Below are 20,628 nucleotides of genomic sequence, written 5' to 3'. Positions count from 1 at the left end.
GAAGTAGCACAAAGAAGGGACACTTTAAAGAAAGCAAGTCTTGCCAAAGGTGGATAAGGTCTACAGGTACAGAAAAGGGGAGAGGAAACTGCTATGAGGATTTGTCTGTAGAAACAGCTGTAGGTAAGAGACGCTTAACCCTAGGAAACAAACTGAGGGTTCCTGGAGGGGAGGTGGGTGGGCGATGGGGCAACTGGGTGATGGGCATGAAGGAGGGCACGTGATGAAACGAGCACTGGGTGTTAGATGCAACTAATTAATCACTAAATTCTACCCCTGAAACTGATAATACAGTATATGTTAACTAAGTTGAAATTTTAAAAAATTTAAAAAAAGAAAAGAAGCAGCAGTAGGAGCAGAGGACGGTTATAATAATTAGATTCCAGGAAATTGCAAAAGTCTGAGAACTTCTGTGCCAACTCAGAGACCCACTGAAATGTCCAAGAAATAGACAAAAAAACAAAACACAACAAAACAAAAACAAACAAAACGTTATCCAGGATTACTATAGCTAACAGATTATTCTTCTAGTCATCCACAATCAGAAGAATTTGCTAATCTTCTGTAAGGAATACACGGTCAAACAAGAATGCATTCATGTACACATATAATCAGCTGGGGTTAAGTAAATATATGGAATCAGGCCTTCTTATTTTGATTTCCACTTTGTCTTCTCTATGTGGCCTTGATCAATCACATACCCTCTGGATCCTTAGTTTTTTTGTAAAACAGAGATACTAATAACTCAACCTAGCTCCGTCATGGGGCTGCAGAGACCAACACCACTAGTGAACTAGTGGAGAGCATGGGCTCTAGAGTCGGGTGGGTCTGTGTTCAAATGTTAATTGCAAGACTTACCTGGGTACATTGGGTAAGTTTCAATGTTTTTAAGCTTTAGTGTATTTGTTTGTAAAATGAAGTTAATGATGGTACCCTCAGGATTCACCAGAGTATGCTGAGGTTTTTGCATAATGCCTGATATGTGGTAATTATTATTTGCTATTCTTATATAATTGAGAAATGAGTCAATGTGTGTAGAAACACTTTAAAAACTATAAAGTGATGCAGTTATTATGATTAACATCTTTATTACATGTTATATTGTTTCTTTAGATAGATTCTACTATTTCCAAAGTCCTGAGTAAAAGATCCCTCCAAGAACTGTGACCTGAGGCAGTATGGTTGGTCCGACGTGTACTGAACAAACCATTCAGAAGTGATCGACCTTTTGTAGAGTCTATTTGATGCTGGTTACATAACTGATTGATTACCTTATCTAAACTGATTACATATAAGTTTTAAGAGGGACTAGTTATCTTAGGGCACTTTAAGTGCTTTCCAATACTAGAAGTCTTAGGTGTCCCCACAAATGGCATCCTTTGATGGAGGATATTAGAGCAAGAGACAAAGAGCACATGAGGCCCAATGTCCTAGCATTGTTCTCTTTCACTTAGGGCTGATTCTAGAAAGGGAAACCATATTAGTTCCCTTTCCCCTTTTCAGTCCCTTGTGACATGCAAAACCTTTTATAAATATAGAAAGCAAATCTGACTCTATTTAAAGGAATAGAAACAAATGGTAAGTATTTCTGTACCCCCACATGCAAATATGAGAAAGATAATTTAAGGAATTTTCAAACATTTCAAATGTTTATTTTTAAAACAGGTACAAGATTCACATGGTGTAACAATCAGAAGCACAAGTGATGTTCCTTTCTTTCCCCTCTGAGTCACCCTGCTTCTGCCCTTCTCTGGGTTCGATTACTATCCCCCATTTCTTGTGTGTCCAGATGTTATATACAGACTTGTCGTAGGGATTTTATCTGATATACTTGCAGAAGGCAGCTAAACCGTCCATGTAAGACTGTGAGGCTGGAGCTTGAAGTCGACAGGACAGGCAGTTGGAGAGGGAAGAGGGAGAAAAAACAGGAGGGGAGCAAGTCAGAACCCAGGAGCACAGGCTGGAATCCATGAGGATGGATTAGAGCCTCTGTCAATTCTCTCTGCCCTGACTTGGTAGGGGTATCCTGCTGAAGAAGCCAGCACCCTTCACAGAGCTAACCAAGCACAGGGTGGGAGAAACTGAAGGAGAACCCAGGGGAAGGTGAAGCATTTGCGGGCTGGCCTCACCAAAGGTGCCCGCAGATAAACAATGCTGTGTGTGAACTTCAAAAGTGCCTGCTTCTACCTTGTAAGCATAAGAATCAAAATGCTGCTGCTTGACTTCTGCTTTCCAGACCTCCTGCAAAAATGTCTCTTGAGGCCCACCCTTCCTGGAAACATACAGAGAAAGGAATTTTGGGAAATGTGGTCCAGGCCAATGGACTCAACACATTACAAAGTATACATAGTATGGGCACCATTTTTTAAAATTTCTACACAAATGCTACCACACTATGTATACTCCTTTGTACTTTTTTTAGAGGCCCTGTCATATAATTAGATTGATGCCATTTTTTTCAGCAGTAGTACAGTCTTGCATTCTGTTTGGGTTCCAATTTTTGCTACTTCAAACAATGAAGCAATAAATAATCTTATACAGATGTCCTTTTGCCTGTGTGCAAGTGTGCCTGTATGCTAAGCTCCTAGAAGTTCAATTTCTGGGCTGATGGGTTTCTGTGTTTAAAATTCCAATATAGGGACACCTGGGTGGCTCAGCGGTTAAGCGTCTGCCTTCAACTCAGGGCATGATCCTGGAATCCTGGGATGGAGTCCCACATCGGGGGAACTCCCTTCTATCTCTGCTTCTCCCTCTGCCTATGTCTCTGCCTCTCTTTCTGTGTGTATCTCTCATGAATAAATAAATAAAATCTTAAGAAAAAACTTTAAAAAAATAAATAAAATTCCAATATGTTAGGGTGCCTGAGTAGCTTAGATGGTTAAGCATCTGCCTTCAGCTCAGGTCATGATCTCAGGGTCTTGGGATTGAGCCCAGAGTCTGCCTGGGTGCTCAATGGGAAGTCTGCTTCTCCCTCTCCCTCTGCCTCTCCCCTCTGCTTGTATGTTCTCTCTCTCTCTCTCTCTCAAATGAATAAGTAAAAAATCTTATAAAATAAAACTCTGATATATATATTGCTCTCTATGGACATAGCAATTTGACTCCTAACTACGACTGTAGTCGTGCCTATTTTCTCATATTCTTGTAACAGTGTCTCTTCAAATGTTTGTCTTTGCAAATATTATAGGTAAGAAAAATGTGTTTCAGCATGGTAGTATGATTGTAATTTGCACTTTTATTACTATGATTGGTTTTGATCTCTTGGGGATATTTCTGAAAAGGAAAGGAAAGAAAAAGCTTCTAAAGTTTAAAAAGTTTTAGAAACTTGGGTTGGATTCAATGTCCATTTAAAAAGTTATGTTTATTAAAATACTGGACCCTCCTCTTCCAAAACAAATTGGATGTTAAAGAACCTCTCACTGGCAGCAAATGATATCACTGATGAGGAGTAGTAGACTGTAAGGTTCCATCCTTTTAGTAGAAAGCAAGGGTAAAGTCCAAACTAGAAGTTGCTAAACCTGCTTTTTAGCAGAAACATACTATACATAGGATTAAATGAGAACAATGTCTTCTATGTATCCGATATATTACAATCTACATCCCTAGGGTTCTATTAGCCTGAGATACAAGGCACAGATACTGGAAACAAATTTCTCTCCTCAGCTATCCTTGGATGATCATTAACAGCCAAATATTAACTATATCTACATCTTAGGTGTTCCTTGTAGATCAAAGTTTCTAACACAAGTTTTTCAGTACCATAAAGCTATGACTTTTGGAGATGGCTGGATTCTACTGTGTTTCTTTCTTAGTTCTTTCATCATTAGAAAACGATTAAATACTTTAAATGGAAAGTATTTCATTTTAAAAAAAATTATAGGATTATCTTTGGTCTGGCTGGCATGGTATTAATGTTCACCTTATAACTCAGATATCCGCATGCGGCACTTAGGTATTTTATTGTTTCCTAGTTGAAGGTTATTTGATTTAGCAGGATATACCAGCATCTCAGCTTTCATTCTCTGAAGTGCTGATTTTTCCTGGAGGAACTCTGATCTACTTGGTGCAAACAAGACCAGCTTCCTCCTGGGAAAGCTCCTTTCAAAACTAAGTGTGTAGCCAGTCCACATCATTGGTGTTTATAGTGGCATTACGTTTGTTAAAGACATCCTGGGAACACAGTTGATGAGTCTGTGCGAAACTGATATTAATTAGGTCCTCTGGTAAGTGTAGGAGATAAGTGCACATGAGTGGAAGGCACACATTAATACTCAACCATCATATACACCTATTTGTTCTGCCTGTGAAATCAAGATTCTCTTCTACTCTGGTTAAGGAGAGTCCTTATCCTGATGGTGGGCTACCTATTGTTAGAAAAGTAAAAAATGGTGACGAGTTTGAGATTTTACCCTACATTCAAGCTAACAAGTTAGTTTGCCAATTTCCTGCATGTTGGGAAAGGCATGAACTTCCTGGATCCCAGACTGCGTTACTCACAGTACAGTAGGCACTAGGATCTTCACACTCTTACCCATGCCCCTTAACCCCCCTGACTGCACAGGGACAATGTGGAGGTGGCCCAAGGGAATGCTGCACATACATTGGGTTTGCACCATGAGCCCAATTTTACAAGGGGGTTTCTTGCAGACCTGCCTAGACTTTGCCCTGAAGAGAAACATTCTTTATTACCTGGATAGCAAACAAATCTGCCCTCTGTCCTGGAGGCAGACACTACCTCTGTCTTCTAATACTGTCCACTGGAGCAGGTAATTTGGAATAAAAACTGCCCTGGGTGGAGAAGAAACCCAAGGGACCCACGGAAAATTGTCGGAAAACAAGAAGGAAGGGCATTTTCTTGATCCATTATCAGATCTAGATTCCTATTTTTTCTTATGCATGATGTTTCCTTCCTTCCTTCCTTCCTTCCTTCCTTCCTTCCTTCCTTCCTTCCTTCCTTCCTTCCTTCCTTCCTTCCTTCCTTCCCTTCCTTTCTTCTTCTTCTTCTTTTCTTTCTTTCTTTTTTCTTTCTTTCTTTCTTTCTTTCTTTCTTTCTTTCTTTCTTTCTTTCTTTCTTTCTTTCTTTCTTTCTTTCTTTCTTCTTTCTTTCTTTCATGATGTTTTCTATAGCCAAGACACAGTTCTGCATCCTAAGTAGTATCTTCTACTAGTGGATAACTTTCATATATGTAAAGGGTTAGGTTGGAAATAGATGCTAGGTTATGAACACAGGATATAGAGAGCTATAATAATTCTCTGCATAAGTCTCAGGCCAAATTATCAGAATAAAATGAAGGAGAGATCCTTGAGTGCCTAAATTTGCCTCATGGGGAAGCTTCAAATACCGGAGTCTTCTTGGATCTTAAGTTACATCCAAGTAGGTGAGGCCAGGAAGTCCCAGGACCTAATAGGGCCACAAGGACAGGAGTTTTAATGAACTTGGAAAATTGTGGGCTTGGTTTTAGTAGCACTTTTTGATACTCAGCAATGAGCTTAAGGATCTCAAAGACATTCAGACAGTTTGAAAAAGACCTTGAAGAAAAAAAGCAATTTTTTCAGGGACAGAATTATGTTGTCCATAAGAAAACAAATCACATACACCAGCCCCCTGAAATGGCTAACCTTTGCGTAAGGATGCAAAGCAGACTTTCTTGGAGTTCTCAGTAAATCCCTGAGGTGATAGGGAACGCTGATCACAGTGAATATTTAAAGAAAGGATCTTTTCGGAGCCTCTGCCAATAAAATATTCTCTAAGTCAAAGAATACCTTCACCTCCCTGCTTCTTAATAATGAACATGCTGGTCAGGGTAGCAGGCTTCAGTCATTCTCAGCGTTCAGAAAAGACTGACCAGTACGTGTGTATCCTTTAGGAAAGAGTTCTTTCCTCACCCTTTAAAAAATTAATTTCCCTCAGTCCTTATCAGAGAACTATAATTTTTTAAAATCCTGCACATCACTTGAGAACTACTCACTCTGCCAAACGAGATAGATGTGATAACTCTTTCTCACCAAAAGAACAGAAGGCTTGTTACAGGTGTATTAAAAACAGGAAAGAGGGGGCGCCTGGGTGGCTCAGTCGGTTAAGCACCTGCCTTTGGCTCAGGTCATGATCCCAGGACCCCAGAACGAGCCCTGCTCAGCGGGGAACCTGCTTCTCACTTTGCTTCTACCTGCCACTCCCCCTGCTTGGACTCTTTCTCACCCTCTATAAAATGAACTCTTTCTCTCCCTCTGTAAAATAGTAAAATCTTTTAAAAAAATAACTAAATAAAAAATAAAAACAGGGAAGGAATGTCCTTTTCTTCATTTTTTGCAATCAATTGTGAGAAAATCATTGGTATGATGTAAAAATATTGGAGAAAATTTTGAAAGGAGAAAAAAAGTCACTCATAACCATATTGCCTGAATATAGCTTTTACTCTTTTCATTTTTTAACATTACCTGTTTGTCCTTATTTAAATACATACAAATTTTTGGCACAGTTGCAAGAGGTGTTAATGGCAACCACCAACTCAATTTATGAATATATCATGCTAAATTTTTAAGGAATGGGGTTTTTCTTTAAAAATCATCAAATGCTACCAATGTGTCTTAAAAGACATGCCTTGGGGTGCCTGGGTGGCTCAGCTGGTTAAGCATCTGACTCTTGGTTTTGGCTCAGGTCATGGTCTCATGGGTCACGAAATCAAGCCCCACATCGGGTTCCATGCTTAGCAGGTAATCTGCTTGGGGGTTCTCTCCCTATGCCCCTCTTCCCACTCATGCATGCACACTCTCTCAAATACATAAATAAATCTTAAAAAAAAAGCCCATGCCATAAGTTATCTTACAGCTTAACTATTACTTTAATAGTTATATTAAGGGAATATATATATTAATATGATAGTGTTTTGGGATCATTCCTAGTTTTGATAGAAGGACCCCATTACCACCACCACCCTTTTTTTATATCAGGTATGACATGTAAGCATGAATTAAGTCAACCTAGAATTATATCAGACTATTAAAGTATAAATTAAACAGAAAAGGTGCTAAAATCAGAGCCCTATTTCCTGCTCCTTGAGATTATGATCTGTTGGAACATAGTGTTTGCCATAACGATGTTAAAATATAAGCTTTACAAAAGCATTAATAGTTGGGGAATCTTTGGTCATATTGTCAGACCTTAGCTGATACCTCTCTAAGGGAGCAATCAGTGAAAGCTTCAAATCGACCTACATCACTTACTGGTTTTTAATCTGTAAGGCTAAAAAAATAATAAGGGTAGCAATAATAGATGTAGTTGAGAAGAGGATTGGGGAAAATTTATTGGTAGTCCATCCTATCTCTTCAGGATTCTTTGCAAAGACTCAAATCTGTGGCTCAGAAGGGCTGTGAAAACATTGACTATGCACATGCATTATTGGGTAGGAAAGCTGTTATGGCAGAGATTTCTATGTGTTCACCCAAAACTCATTTTCACGTTTTCACAGGCACACAGCTGGGTGCTATTTCCCAGTCTCCTTTGTGGTTAGATGTGGCCACTGTGACTGTGTTTTAGCCAATGGCCTATGAACCCATGTAATATGTGCCACTTCCAGGCCTGGCAAATAACAGTCTGTAACAGATGAGCTTCTGTGTTCTTTTCTTTCCTGCTTCATGCTGAAGAGCATGACTGACCTTAGATGCCATGAGTTTCCAAGATGGTGGAACCATAATACTGGAAGCCAGTTTGTGAGAGGGACCATCTGATTAGGAACAGCTATTTTGTACTTTTTAGTAAGAATTAGACTTCCATTGTGTTAGGCAAATGAGACTTTGGGGTTGTATCCAGAACAGCTGCTAATGTTACCCTAATTAATATAATTATGAATAGGAAGTTATTTGATTTGTATAATCGCATACACAGACATACATTATTTTTGTTCCTCTGTAAACAAACCATGATGATAGCAGAGACACTACTAGCTAAAAATATTTTAAAGTTAAAGCACAGTTTGGGGACTGATATGCTACCCAGAAAACAATTATCTATAGGATTTAAGAAGCAGCATAGAATAGTGGTTAAGTAGGAGGGATCTGGGGCAAACCTCCTAGATTCCAATCCTGGCTCTGCCATTTGTCATCCGTGTGACCTTAGACAGATGGTCTAAATTTTTTTTTCTCTAATTTCCTCATCTGTGAAATGGAAATAATAGCACATATGTATCTCGCAGGGACTATGTAAGATTTAAATGAATTAATAAACATACAATGCTTCTGTAGTGCCTGGCAAAATAGGCACTCAACAAATGTTAGCTTAATATAATTACCAAGTATGAACCATGTGTCAGAACCCAAAGGAGATGAGGGGAGAGGCCTCTTTGGGTAGAGAGGCCAGGAAAATGCTTGGTCTTGAGATTAGCACCTCTCCTCACTGACAAGCTTCCATACTGGGCAGAAAATGTTGTGGCAAGATACCCCAAATGGAGAATTACCTTAAACTCCTGTGAAGAATATCCCTCCTTCCTGATCATCTGCCGTGGGCATGTCCTGCCTCATGAAGAGACTCCTTTTTCTTCATTACGAAGGGGCAGGTTGTACATCTTTCTTCCGTTTTCCTCTCAAACCCCATCTGTCCTTCAAATCTTCAAAGTAGAGAAGCAAAACAGAATATTAGGGAGCCACAATCTTCTGTCTTTGTTTATTGTTGGTTTTATCTCGTTACCCTTGGGTAAAAATGAGCTGCCTTATAGGCACCTTGAGTAGGAATTAACATTTCATTTACTCAGTAGTATATTCAATTTTTTTTTGGTATATTGAAATCTTTAAAAAATGCAGAATTGAGAGGTCCAGATGTATGATTTGTTAATTAAAAATAGGTACAAAGATTTTTAATTCATATTTTTATTGTGGTAAAATATATAAACCTAAAATTCAACACTTTAACCATTTTTAAAGTGTACATACAGTTCAGTGGCATTAAGTACATTCACAATGTTGTACAATCACAACCATGATCCACCTCCACAACTTGTTAATCATTCCCAATGTAAACTCTGTCCCCATTAAACAACAACCCCCACCCCTCTTGCCTTCAACCCCTAGTCATCTCTATTTTACTTCTATCCTTATGCATTTGCCTATTCTAGGTACCTCATAAAAGAGGAATCGTACAATATTTGTCCTTCTGTTTCTGGCTAATTTTTCTTAGTATAAAATTTCCAAGATTCATCCCTGTGGTAACATGTGTCCGAGTATTCCTTTTTACAGTTGAATAATATTCTATTGGGTGTGTATAGATATACACCAAATTTTGTTGATCTACTCATCTGTTGATGGATACTTGGATTGTTTCCACCTCTTGGCTATTGTGAATAATGCTATGAACATGGGTGTACAAGTATCTATTTGAGTCCCTGCTTTCAATTCTCATGGGTACATACCCAAGAGTATAAAAACTGATAATTTGTGTTTTTAAATATGTTTCTACATATGTCTCATTGACCAGAACTATGTCACATGGTGTTTTCTTACTGAAAGGGGTTAAGATGGGACTAGAACATGAGGTTTACATTTTTTGTTGTTGTTGTTGTTCCCAACCTCCATAGTCAAAGAGGACATGAAAATGTGGGTTGGAAAAAAAATGATGAGTGAACCCACTTAAAGTATTTGTCACAATATGCATCCTAGAAGTTGAATCTAGAACTGAGATTCCATATCCCCACAGCAGGCAGTATAGATAAGAACTGATTCCCTATAGTGACTATAGTGTTATTGGTATTCTATAAATTCAAATGCAATGCTGTCCTTTCCTGGATCTACTTTTGAATGATTTCCTAACTTAAAGGAACTGTCTCATGTAGTTTCAGTGGGAATTTAGATAAATCTGCTTTTGATAGGTAATTACCCATGGTTTGGTTTATATAAAATAGGCTTTCCAACAGAAGGGGGGCACTCAACTGTAGATAAAGATAATTAAATGATAATTAAAATTGGGTGGTTTAGCAATAACAATATAAATGGGGAAGGAGCAAGATGGCATCTTAAAAAGGAAATCATTTCTATTAGAATGCTCAGAACTAAACACAACTAGTTCTGTTTAAAGATTACTATTCAAAGATTATTGTTCAATTACTCCTACACTTGCTATTTAACTTACCTAAAGACAGTCATTTATCATCTGAAGCTTGGGACTAGGATCTAGCCAAAGCATTTGTAGACACTAGACATTCAGAAAAAAGACTCATCTTTATCTTAGATATAATTTTAAAATTTCCATTATTAAGGGAGAAATCACTGTGGTGACAATCTTATCAATGGTGGGTTTAAGAATGGAATGAAGGATGGGAAGATCAAAGGATTAATTAGGTATTTTGTACATGTCTGATACACACATAGCTAAAGAAAGAGAAGAATGAGGCTGTTGGGATACACTTTCGGGTGTGTAACAGAGTCCCGAAATATCAGTGGGTTGAACAAGATAGTTTATTTCTGTCTTGTGAAGGTGGTACAGGGTAGTTTTAGTGTCTCTACTCCATAGGATCATCCAGGGGCCTTGACTCCTTCTCTCCTGTTTATTTGTCATTCCAAACATCAGGGAGGGAGCTGGGAAGGGGGAAGGGATGGCACATCTCTTATATTTAAGGGCATGACCAGAAATCACACCCTATTGTGCCTAGAATTTAGACATACGGCCACACCTCACTGCAAGGGGGTCTGGAAATATAGTTTTTTCTGATGGCCATGCGTCCAGGTAAAAATTAAGGGTAATATTAAAAAGGAAAGAGTGGATTTTGAGATACAATGAATAATCTTTGCAAAAAATAATCTTTACCAAAAAATTGTGGTTATTATAGAAAATAGAAAAATTACTTTAAAGCAAATTTGAAAAATTTGGAGCCAGAGGAGATCTTGGGTTTGGGAATAGGATTATAGAATCCCTCCCATTCTCATGACATATTAGCAATTCATTCCTCCTTATGAATTTGAGGCAGTTAAGTACATAACCGGAGCCAGCTATTGCCCTTCATTTGCGATCCTCCCAAGCAAGACAGGCTCCCAAATAATGACTCTATTGTATGTAAGAGACACACACGGGACAAGGCTCTCCCTCTGACTGCATACTATTGCAGATGGATTCGTTCTATGCTACTGCCAATTGCTTCCTGTGAAGAGGATGGCAGCCATATCCTTCCCCTATAAACTTTATCCTCTGTACCTACTCACCATTTGAATCTGATCCATAGAAATGCAGTCAACAGAAAATTGATATGGATAGGATATCCAGGATATAGGATATAACTGTGGTATGGCAGGCATGATAGGGAAAAACTTAGCGGATCAGTCAGAGGGAAAAAGTTTCTACCAGGCCTTGGGGTGGCCCATGGAGAGAGGAGTGGATATAAGGCAGGGTGGGAACTAAGAAAGGGGAAGAAAAATAATCATGAGCAAAAGGAACTATGTTTTCCTATCTCTAGTGAAAGTGGAGTAGGTCTGGAGACATATGAATCTCACATCAGAGGAACTGAGGCAGGCATACCTGTGAGATGGCAGAGACCATTAGCCTAACTTCAAGGTGACCTAATAGAAGGGCAGGAAGTGGAGGGATGCCAGGGAATTACCACAGGAACAGCAGGAACAAGTGTGCCACGATATGGAGGAAATCCAGATATCTGGATATAGATATTCTGATTTTTCAGTTTTATGTATTATATATTGACTACCTATTGTGGGAGACGAAGAATTAGTCTTTTTACCTTCTTTCTCTTCCTATCATCCTTTCAATATGTCTATGACAGTTTTGGTTAAATCAATATTCACTAATAGTCCTAACTGAGCCTTTTCATATACTATGATTGTACTTTCTTTCTGGTACACTTTCTTTGGAGTTACTTCCTTATTTTGTCTTTTGCTTATTTTTTCCTATGTTTATTACAATTTATTCCCACCCTCTCCCCTAGAAGTATAAAGCAGCTCATATAGGTTTCTTTTTGTTTCTTTTTCTTGGAGACATTCTTCTTGGAGTCCTCCACCCTCATTCTCCAATCTGGACTTTCTGCTCTCCAGGCCTGCTGTATGGACATAATCCTGGAAGTCCCTTTGCTGTTCTCCTGGGCTTTCCCTCTTACCACTTCCTATGATGGGTCTCCTGACTCTCGGGTCCCTCTTTCTTGGTTTACCCTCTTGTTTTAATGTCATACACTCTCCAATTTTCTCTAAGACAGAATGCAATTAAGACTTGGCACATTGGAAACAACCTTTATTTCACTCTCATGTTTGCTTTGGTTCTCCCTGTCCAGAGTCCCTGTAGTTCATTCTCTCTGGGTTTCTAGTCTTTTGATTGAGTGGTGGAGGAGCAGTCATTTGCTGTGTGGGGTGGGAAGAGAGTGTAGGAGACTTTTTCTTCTCATGGAAGCTTTCACTCATTCCTGCTTACAGTCCCCTCTAGCACCGCCACCTTTATAAGTACCTGGTGAGCCTTCCTGAGTTTTTTTCAGTGTGAATTAGACCATTTCTTGTACTTCCAGACTATAGGTACCTAACTTTCCATTTTCTTCAGGCCTCTAGGTCAGTTACCACTCATCCATCTGCCCTCCAGATTTCAAAATGTTATTAACATCTCTCATATGCTCTCATCACCTCTCTTATTCTCTGTTACATAGGTTTATGCATTTAAACCCCCTATTGCCATTTTTAGTGGGAATCCAAGAGGGAACAGAAGTAAATGCAGCTCTTCGGTCCTCCATTCAGCCTAGAAATCTCCATACTCTCAACCCATTCCCATCAGACTTTTATCCCCATCATGTTGCTGAAATTGTACTTACCAGATCGAAATCTTGCCTACCCAGTGGTCAGTTCTCAATCTTTTCTTACCTGAATTCTCAACAGGATGGATCAAATTAATTGCCTCTTTTTGCTGCATACCCTCCTGTTTATGCTGCTCTCAGTCCTCTTTTCTGGTTTCTCCTCTTTCTCACCTCAAAATGTTGCAGTGTCCTAGGGCTCTGTCCTCTACCCCTTCTCTCCTCTTGTCTATTTATATTCTCTTGGGTGACATGCAGTCCTGTGAGTTTAAATACCATCTATGTGCCAACATCTTCCAAATATATATCCTCAGCTCCAATCTCTGCAACACCCTGGAGCTCCATACTTGCATAAGTCCATCTATCTGACATTTCCAATTGAAAGTCCAATAGACACGTCAAATTGGACTTCTTCAACATGGAACTTGATTTTATCCCTCAAACCTGCTCCTACCTTCATCTTCTCCATCTCAATGTATTTGTCTAGATTTTACTCAGGTTGAACATCTAGGAATCATCACTGATTATTCCATTTCCCTTATACCCGTATCACCTGCTGGTCCGAGTCACCTCATATCTCATTTGGACCCCTGCAACAGCCTTCTATCTTCCTGGTGTTTCTGTCATCATTCTTGCTTTCCTTCAACACCTACAGCCTATTTTCTGCATAGCAGTGAGAATGTTCTCTATAAAGAGTAAGTCAGCGATGTCACGCCCTACTTACAACCATCCAGTGGTGTCCATCACACCTTGGATGAAGACCCCTCTTTACCAGGGCCTAGGAGGCCAACACAAACCGGTTTCTACCTCCCTTTTGACCTCATTCTCATTCTACTGTGGTCAAACCAGCCTTCTCTGGCAGTTCCATCCACTGTCAGTTCTATCCCTTTAGAAAGTCACCTGCTTCCTAGTGTCCCTGCACCCCTGGAGACATGGCTCTTCTTGACGATGACCACTGGTGGGCTTGCCTTGGGGGAACAAGTGACAGAAACACGTGGTGCAGAATATCCCACCAGACAGGAAGGAGAGTGGCTAGAAAATCAATGTGGCATTTCTTGCATCCTGAGTGTATGGAGCAAAACTCACATGTGCTGATTCATGGAGCACAGTGATGAAAGTACATGTCCTTCCTGAATTAAAAAAAAAAATCAACATTGTACAATGTTGGTTGACAAGAAGGAGACAAGACAGAGGCAGGGTGACCTGCCTGTATTGTAGATCTGCGGGGGGCAGGGGACAGAGGGACATTCTGGAGGGAGGAATGTATGTAGGGTAGGAAGGATATGCCGGCCAGGAAATATCCTATAAAATTGGCTTTTTAAAAAGCTTCTAAAAAAATAGATCTTAGTGAGTTCATCTTCTGGCTCTAGTAATTCTCTTCTTGGTTTCACACTGGGGTTGAGATTAAGTAATGATCGATTCTAGTCAACCCTAGTCAGCACGGAATGGCTTGGACCCTGGTTGAGTTCAATCAGTGAGACCAGCCGCGGGAAGGAGAAATTTCTGCCACGCTCTTGTTTTGAGATCATTATCAGTGCCTGAGGAATAGCCAGGATTGTTTTGTACACACATTATATCCCAGGCATTGTTATAGAAACTGTGGCTGGTAGCGTGAAAAAGACCCAATTGTTGCTCTCACGGAACTTACATTCAGGTGGAGGAGACCAAGTAAACAAATGAATAGAGGGGTAAACCTGATGCCAGACAAGATAATAAATATAGTCATTTGTTAGGTCAGTGATGGTCTAAGTGTGATCCATAGACAATTGGGGGTTTCTGAGACACAGGAGGCCTGGGAGGTCAAAACTATTTTCACAAAAATCTTAAGATCTTACCTGCCATCGTCACTCTCAATCTCTCGTGAATACACAGTGGTGTTTTCCAAAGGCTACGTGACACGTGATGATGTCTTTTCTGGTATGTACTGGAATGTGTGTAATATGGTAAATATTGACAGCCCACCTAAATATAGGCCAAATAAACAAAGGCTTTTGGGGGTCCTCAATAGTTTTTAAGAGTATAAAGGGGTCCTGGGACCAAATAGTTTGAGAACCACCGTGATAGAGACTGGGGTGGTGGGAGAATTTATATATTGGGGGATCTGTGCACGCACACACATACACATGCACACACAAAATCAGTGCTGTTGATTGGGTGTGCTTGTGGGCACCAAGGTGGGAGCTGGCCTTCTGGGCAGAGATCATGACCTTCACTCCAGAGAGGCACAAGCCCTGAGCTTGAAAAGAACCCAGAGACTTAAGGAATTCAACTCTGAGACATGTCCCAAGGCTCTAAGGGGGGCATTGTTGGTCGGTGCCACCAATCGACAAAACATTTCTTCTTATCCTTTGAACCCCAGGAAGACTTTTCTGGGAACTTCACCTCTTACTCCCACTCTCACAAATAAAAGATTCACATGAGGAGCCTGGGAAGTTACCATTGGGAGCACTCCTGAGAGCAGCTACCAGAAGCAGAGAATCCCAAGGCCTCAGCATCCAGGCCCAGTCCCACAGGCCAGGGTCTAGAGGGCACTGGATTTTTAGGACGTGGTTTATCTTGGCAGACTCTCTGGGGGCACGGGACAAGGAGCCCGGGAACTGGATGGCTCCCTAGGTGAGCTGCTGAGGCTCTATGTGACATGATGACGCCCGGAGTGCCACTCAGCAAACTGCTCCTCCGTGGAGCTGTCAGCTGCATTTCCTGGGAACCCGCTAGCAAGGTGAAGCGGTAGGAGATCTAGGCGCTGAAGCAGTAGCTCCCCAGGGCTGAGGGCCAAGTTATCTATCTATCTATCAAATCCCGTCTCTACTGACATCTGCAAAAACTAGGTGACACCCACACACCTGAGGCTCCTCCGGCAGCGGCCCAATTAAAGGTTGCAGTTTTTCTCTAGCTACTTTCTGACCTGGGAGTCTGAGAGTATGGGTATTGGGGCTTTGCTTCTGATCAAACCATACGGCTGTTCGGGGGTCTAAGCGCTGGGAAGTTTGCACAGGTGAATGTGCATAAGCGTGTGGTACACGTTCCGCTGGGTCACTCTCAGTAGACCCAACAGTGGTTCCTGGACAATGACTGATCGCTGAGTTCCACAGGCAGAAGCAACCTGTCCAGAAAAAAGCCCCGGAACATGCCACTGGATAAAGGTTTAAATGGGCTTCCTGCCAGCGAATGGCATTTGATACTTGTGTGGGTGCAGCCCATGGCAGGACTCCACACAGCTCACAGGAGATCTGTGGGGCCCTGGGGTGTTGCAATGTCACTCTGTCTGGGTAAGTGACAGCCAGGATGTGGGATTTGGGTGATTATTTTTGGTTTGGTTTGTTTCTAGCTCAGAAGAAAGACTATATATAACATTGAGAGAGGCATAACTTCTGGATTGTCAAGGTTGGCGCTAATAGTGAATGATATACTAATATATGTTATATGGAACCACAAGCTTGCAAGAGCAATGCTCACGCACTAGATGAAAGGATAAATCTTCTGTTGTGTAATGGGAAAAGAAAGCTGGCAATGGAAATGCAGTCTTAATATTTTTTTTCCAGCATTGCATGTGTAATTAGGCATTCAGTGACTTCCTCGTCTAAGGAAATTTGACTTTAATGGGAGCTATGTTGGTAACTATGGAAGGAGTCTTTTGAAAATGTGGGAGTGGGGATGGGAAGGGATTAAATGTTAAGATAGATTATTTTCTTGGCCTTGAAACAAAACAAAACAAAACAAAACAGACCCCCTCGACTACCACCAATCTGTAAACTATGTGGATAGATGCTAGTAGGCTCATATTCCAAGGCTTGAAAGTTAAGCCAGGAACAGAATGGTCAGATAATTTCCATCTCCTGATGTGTGTATGTTATGTTTTGATCATGTAAGGTTCCCCCTCCAAAAGGGCTTCTGCCTTAAATAAATGCAATTTCATTAATGTCTGGAAATTGCAGAAATTGCGCAGTTTATGATGCAGTGTCACGATGCCTTGGGCAATTAAGACATAACATTGGGTAAATCCAAAGTTCACCATCAGGAAGAATAAGTTTCTAAAACGCAGTGTAACCAAAGCTGGTACAATAAAGTCACTCCCCATCCACTGCCCACTGCCACCCCTGCAAACCTTCCAGAATCACTGGGAATGGCTGGGAGGGGTAACAGCCTGACCAGGAGGAGCGCCAGATCTAACCGCACTCAGCAAGCCTGCCAGATTCCGAGGAGAAAAAGGTTAAGAAATATAGGCAGAAACTGAATTTAAAGATGGTAGGCTGTGGATGGTCCTCAAAGGCAACTGCTCATTTCGAAAGCCCCAGATGCCCCGGTGTGGCTCACCCTGGGGGATGATTGTCCAGAGAGGACAGTCCCCCATAAGGGCATCCCCCCTATAGGGTCATCTTAAATGGCCAGCATCCCTATATGGTTTCAGTACATGGGGCTTAATAGCTAGTCCATTAGGGAAAGGAATCCTTTCTAACTAATAGTAATTTTTAAAATGTTTTGGAAGGAAATATACTTACTGTTCCTCTCCTGGCATTTGACAGGAAATATTTTGAGCCGTCAAAAGGGGGCATCCTTGCTTTTCCAGACAAAAGAAAGAACCATTTGAGTTTGCTTTTCAGAGAAGCCTCAGTGGGAGTGGTAGGCTGTAGCAGAGCTTGTAGTGATTCTAAACAGAACAGGTGTGCTATTAAGGATCCACCTGGGGGCACGCAGCCTGCGTAGCTACAAACTCACTCCTCAAAGCATGGCCATGGGCCAGCGGCAGCAGCATCACCGGGGGGCCTGCTGCAAGTGTGGATTCCAGGGCCCCAGCCCAGGCTTACTGGATCAGGATTTGTATTTAATAAGGTCCCAGGTGGTCAGTGAGCACCTTCAAGTTTGAGCAGCTCTGCTCAATAGCCATGGTTCTCACACTTCTAGGGGAACAAGAAGCACCTGGGGTGCTTGTGAAAAACAGATTCCTGGGCTTCCAACGCCAACCGACTGACCCAGGATTTCCAGCGGAGAGGCCTGGCAATGTGCACGTGGGAAAAGGCTCCAGGTGATATTGGGCAAGAGTGAAGTGTGAGGACCACGACGAGCTACGTCCCTAATTTTTGAAAGATGTACATTGTGATCTTAAAAAGCAACTGCTTTCTGCAGAATGCATTCTCCTTTTAGGGGATCCCTGGGTGGCTCAGCGGTTTAGCACCTGCCTTCGGCCCAGGGCGTGATCCTGGGGTCCCTGGATCGAGTCCCACATCGGGCTCCCTGCATGGAGCCTGCTTCTCTCTCTGCCTCTGTGTCTCTCATGAATAAATAAATAAAGAATCTTTAAAAAAAAAAGACTTGCTTTCCTTTGGGAAAAAAATGCATTCTCCTTTTAGAAGGGGCAGTCTCCTTTTTCCTGCTTATTCCTCCTCTTGAAAATAGAATGCTAAGGATGGGGAAGCGGGAGGCCCAGGAGGGCCAGGGCGGATGCCTGCCCCTGCCCGCAGCGGGGGCGGCGGGCCGGGCTCTGGGTGGCCCGTGAGGCTGCAGGAACGGGACCTGTCAGCAGGGGGCAGCAGAGCACGCTGTTGTGGGCCCCGCTGCCCCAGCGCCCGAGCCCAGCAGATGGAGAAGCGGGACTGACCTGCTGGGGCTTGCTTCTGGGGCTTTCTGGAACCGTCGGTGGGCACGCAGGTCTGGCTGGCCTGACACCATGTGGATCAGGGCGGGTCGTGGGAGACTCTAGCTGGGTCTGAAGGGGAGCCACGTAAGGTCTGAATCAGTGCTGTCAAATAGAAGCAGGAGTCACGCAGATTAATTTTTAACTTTTCTAGACACTACATTGAAAAAGAAAAAGACACAGGTGACATCAACTTTGGTAACTTGTTTAACCCAACATACCCAAACATGATCATTTCAACGTGTCATCAATATAAAAATGACTGAGTGTGCAGGGGACCTGGGTGGCTCAGCGGTTGAGCATGTGCCTTTGGCTCAGGGCATGATCCCCGGGTCTCCTGGGATCAAGTCTTGCACTGGGCTCCCAGCAAGGGGCCTGCTGCTCCCTCTGCCTGTGTCTCTGCTTCTCTCTGTGTTTCTCATGAATAAATAAAAGTCTTTAAAAGAAGAGAGAGAGAGAAAGAAACCCAGTGTGCATCTCACACACGCAGCACAGCACATAGCAGGTTGAATGGGCCACATTTCAAAGTGCTCAGCGGCCACGTGTGGCAGTGGCTCCCACATTGGACGGTGCAGGTCTGAGTCGTTGAAGAGCCGAGGGAAAATGAAAAGGCTCAGAGTGAGGAAAAGATGGGGACCCAAAGCAGAAGAATTGAGATTGGGCCCCGGGGGGGCAGATCGTGGTGTTTCTCAGGCAGTAACAACCGTTCACAGAGGGGCGGCCTTTCATGCCAGGAGCTGGGCTGGAGGCTGGGGACACAAACACAGTCCCTGACTCTGAGGACCCGAAGCAGACTCGTGGGGGGACGGCCCGTCAGGTCTGTCAGAGCCCCGTGGCCTGCCTGCGGCCCAGTTCTGAGCTGGCACTGGGCGGACCCTGAGACCGACCATTTTGACCCGCCTCAGAGGAGAAGCTCCGAATGACAGCAAAGTCAGTCAGAATTGGTTTTTCTTTTTCCTTCTTTCTCATAATCATTTCCAGGTTTACTCAGAAATTGTTTGAAACACACATTTGTTTCGTCTTGAGAAAGAAAATCTGACTGAGGTGAAAATCCCGGAGCTGCTCTAATGCTCCCTGAGAGGAAAGCAAGGGCCTCGCCAGCCAAGTGCCAGGCGGAAGCCGCCGGGGGCGTCCCTCTAACCTTTCGCCCAAGGTTGGACCCACCACATTCAAGGTCTCTTGTTCCCCCAGTAGTGCTGTTCTAGGTTAATGCTATTTGGGGAGTGCGGTGCTTCATTTCGGCGTGAATTTCCTCATCTTTCCACACAAATTGAGTGAAATCCTTAGTGCATTTTTTTTTTTCTTAGATGGATGGAAGCTAAAAGAGAATGGAAGGCCTCCAGCTGTTTGAGGCTCTGTCCTCAACGACAATCAAAATTCTCCATCTTTTCTTGTTCTTGGCACTTTCTGATTGAAATAAGATTCCAGCATTTATCTGCACCTGCAATTTTGACAAGAAAGGAAAATTTAAAAGACAAGTGAAAGAATTCTCTGAGGGAAGTCAATGAGTCGACAGTAGTCGGACGCCTGCGAATCTCTTTTTGCATCCCGCCGTCAATTAAGCTACAGTCACATATTGGAGAGCAGAACTTAAGTCTGTGAGTAGAAATGCAAAAATGTGCGTTGATCAGTAGCAGGAACCTTCCTTTGGAGCGAATATTACTTGGAGAGTAGCTGGTGATCCATTTGGCATTGAAATGGAGAGGATTTTGAGTCAAAGAGGCCACTTTAAATTATAGATTTGAGTTTCGTTGAAGGTCAAACTTACCTTGCATGAATAAAATCTTCAGAGATTTTGGAATATACTCAGAAAATGCAGGCTATCCTGAGCACATAAGCATTTCCTTCAGGGGATAAAAGCAGTTTAATATTATTGCCCTCTGCATAATTATTGGTCCTATTAGCATAGGAGATACTGAAACGGAAGGCAGTATAGCCACCTGATGACCACTTAGATTCTCAGCGGCGACCACCCTAAGGTTAGATAGGAAGTTGCTTGGGGCCCCGGGAAGATTGTTCAGGGAGTTTGGTAGTGCCCCACAATTTCTTTTTGGCTCAACAGATGGCAAGAATGGCCCACTGGGGGGTGAAAGATTATTTAGTTCATCCCAGATGACAGAAATAATCTCCCATCTCCAGGCATTTGGGAACTACCTGTGGGATCATAATGTTGATTTGGTATCTGGATCCGTACGTTACCCGACTTAAAGCTTCCTGGCAGCCAAGATGAAAAGGGAA

At 42.2% G+C, this 20,628-nt stretch overlaps 1 long non-coding RNA gene across 1 annotated transcript; it reads right to left on the bottom strand.

The window, feature by feature from the left end:
• Positions 1 to 1,717: 1,717 nt before the first annotated feature.
• LOC111097854 lies at positions 1,718 to 14,833 on the bottom strand. The gene is made up of 3 exons (XR_005365237.1): positions 13,659 to 14,833; positions 8,451 to 8,600; positions 1,718 to 1,877 (listed from the first exon to the last, which is right to left on the bottom strand). It is a non-coding gene; the product is annotated as an uncharacterized LOC111097854 (long non-coding RNA).
• Between the last annotated feature and the right edge of the window lie 5,795 nt (positions 14,834 to 20,628).

The sequence above is a fragment of the Canis lupus genome, chromosome 10, assembly GCF_011100685.1.
Source record: "Canis lupus familiaris isolate Mischka breed German Shepherd chromosome 10, alternate assembly UU_Cfam_GSD_1.0, whole genome shotgun sequence".
NCBI lineage: Eukaryota > Metazoa > Chordata > Mammalia > Carnivora > Canidae > Canis > Canis lupus.
Note: the sequence above shows the minus strand (reverse complement) of the source record. Positions and strands in the feature narration are given on the sequence as shown.